The sequence below is a fragment of the Sipha flava genome, unplaced genomic scaffold (assembly GCF_003268045.1).
Source record: "Sipha flava isolate LNK unplaced genomic scaffold, YSA_version1 325_pilon_pilon, whole genome shotgun sequence".
Taxonomy (NCBI): Eukaryota; Metazoa; Arthropoda; class Insecta; order Hemiptera; family Aphididae; genus Sipha; species Sipha flava.
In genome coordinates this window covers 575,126-577,803 of record NW_020273010.1, presented here as the reverse complement: position 1 = coordinate 577,803, position 2,678 = coordinate 575,126, and the positions used below count along the sequence as shown (strand labels likewise).

At 34.4% G+C, this 2,678-nt stretch overlaps 1 protein-coding gene across 2 annotated transcripts in view; it reads left to right on the top strand.

The window, feature by feature from the left end:
• The first annotated feature begins 1,410 nt into the window (after positions 1-1,410).
• The window catches only part of LOC112686855, a 167,485-nt gene continuing 166,217 nt past the window's right edge, over positions 1,411-2,678 (top strand). For both annotated transcript variants that reach the window (XM_025559309.1, XM_025559310.1), the window contains exon 1: positions 1,411-1,738. The gene's annotated coding sequence lies outside the window, so the exon portion shown is untranslated. The remainder of the gene's footprint in view (positions 1,739-2,678) is intronic.

Here is a 2,678-nt window from a genome sequence, read left to right as displayed (position 1 = left end):
TAGCCCCACCAGAAATACGCAGATATGCAGCAACGAAAAAAATACTAGAACAAATCAAAAACTCGACACACCTCCCAGTCCATAACGACATATATGATGCGCCTTTCAAACGATTGAAATCTAGACACCCTATTTAGCTTATTGAGAGTACAACAAATGTTCCGGAGGATCTGTCCAAGATAATTTGGAGAGATGAAAATGTCGTAAATGGCCGTCTCATCAACGATCCAACCCAGAGAATTCCAGGTTTTGAACTCCCACGTGCGATGTGGACCACTCTAAACCGAATTAGAACAGAACAGGGAAAATGTAATTTCCTTTTACATAAATGGAAAATGGTAGATACGCCACTCTGCGAGTTTGGGCAGGACCAAAACATCAAACACGTTGCAGAGGTATGCCCTCTTACAAAGTACGAAGGAGGAATAGTAGGAGACAGCGAGGCACAAGATTGGCTTAGTACCCTGAAAGTTCACCTTTAGAGCAAGAGATGTGTTGCAGTCATTCTATTGTTTTTATATGTTATGTTTATAGTTATTTTATAATTTATAGTTTTATATATGTTAATTTAAAAGGTTTCACCAATTAATATGTCATATGAATAAAAAAAAAAAATTGACATAATATCGTCTTTGCGCGAACACCTATTAATATCTTAACAACATCGAGTGCGTTCACGTATATCAAATCCGTCTGTCAATCAGATCGTTATTGTTCAACGCTACGGTTAAATAATTAGGTTTTAACATTTGATTATTACATTTTATACTGAAAATCATTTACATTATCGTGTTGCTCATTTTTTAAGTATTTATTTCATGCAAATAGCGAGCCCTTAGAGACCCGCAACAATACTATAAACATCCATTACTAGACTTAACAGCAGTGATAGTCTTCTAGCGAGTTATATCCTAGTTATTCCGCAAGATGATTTTATTGACGAGCATTCGATGCCGTTGTACGAATACCGAATTAACACGTTTAACGCCGTGGTTAAGTTATAGTGTTGAAAAAAACCGTAAGAAATCATCAAGATTAAAGCCGTTTCGAATTGAAAAATATCTGTTCAGCTATGCGCACCCAGAAACATCAACAGTTACCTCGGATTACGCAGCATCTAGACGTGTTTATATGGCAGTGAAAACTGATTTGAATATTTTTTTATCTAGTTATTTGGTTATCGTAACGTTTTTTTATTGAACCGAGTTGATCGATCTTGATCTAGACGACGTTTTCACCCACGGGTGGCCGAAGGGTCGGGGATCGGGGACGGCCAAAGTGAAGCGGCCATGTGATGGTTGACTGCCAAGTAAACGAAACGAGAAAATATCGTCTTTGGTGGCGAAGCGTCCGCGAGTGCGCGTCGGTTCTTGCGTCCACCTGCGCGACGAGCGTACACACGCCCCAACGGACCTCGATCAGTTCGTTTCGAAACACCCGCGACTCACGACGCGCCGCTTGCCGACGACCGGTCAGTTATCACGTGCTTTTCTCGTCACGAAGTGTGGCGCCGAACATATTCACGGTCGAAAAAAATACAAAAACCAAACAAAAAATAACAGTTTATCGCGTGTTCGGGGACGGAAACACACAAACGCGTCGTGGCTAACCGTCTCACGCCGGACACGAAAACCACGACCAAACAAACGTATGGACGAATAAAACTTTTCTAATAAACTTCTAGACCGACTGGAATACGAGCGAAGATCCGTCTACGAGTTCATAATACAGTGATAAGGTAACCAAAAAACACAAAAAAATTGTTTGCTGTTTTGTATTGGACCAAAAGTGCTATGCTTTGGGAGTAAAAAAAAAATTTAAGAAAATTAGAAATTAGTAATTAAGTAAAAAAAGCCATCTTAAATGGGTCTGTGGTCTCGCTTCGTATTTCGGTGGCTAACCGTTAAAACATTTAAACTTTTTAAGAATTCATACATTTGAATTAGTTATTATGCACTAAAACGTGTTATGTACTGAGCATTTGGGGTTTTAGCGAAAAGTATTTGAATTTTTACTGATAAAGTATTACGCATAACAAGTTTAAAAGAAAGAGAAAAACATTTCGTTTGAATAAAATTTTCCAACATTAAGAAATGAAATTATTTTTTTTTTATTTAATTTTCATGGAAGAATATTAAACTTTCTTTAATAATTATATAAAGATTACCTCAATTATTTCAAATTCCATGAAAGTGACATTTTATTTGTACAATTTTAATATCATTATTTATGAATACACCGATCATCATAAGATTTACGGGTATATATGTTTTTTGTAAATCAGAGGTTCATTGGAATTATTGAGATTTTTTAATTTGTTCGAAATTTCTCGGAAAATAACAAAATACCGAAAACACACAAGAAAATGCGCAAGAGACATAAATTTAGTGTTTATAATATTTTTGATAATTTATTTTTAATTAAAACGTTTCAAAATGCTAAATATTAAGATATTTGTACATTTAGTAGAATGAACAAATTATAAAAAAACGATTTTAAATAGGATTATGTGTAGTTTCTAGTTCGCTTTAAAGGAATATTTTTATTTATTTTTATGTAAACTTGAAAATAAATCTTTATTTTAGATAAAATAACTAACTATACTAACTAACTACCTAACTGTAACCCTAATTTATTTTAATATATATATATATATATATATATATATATATATATAT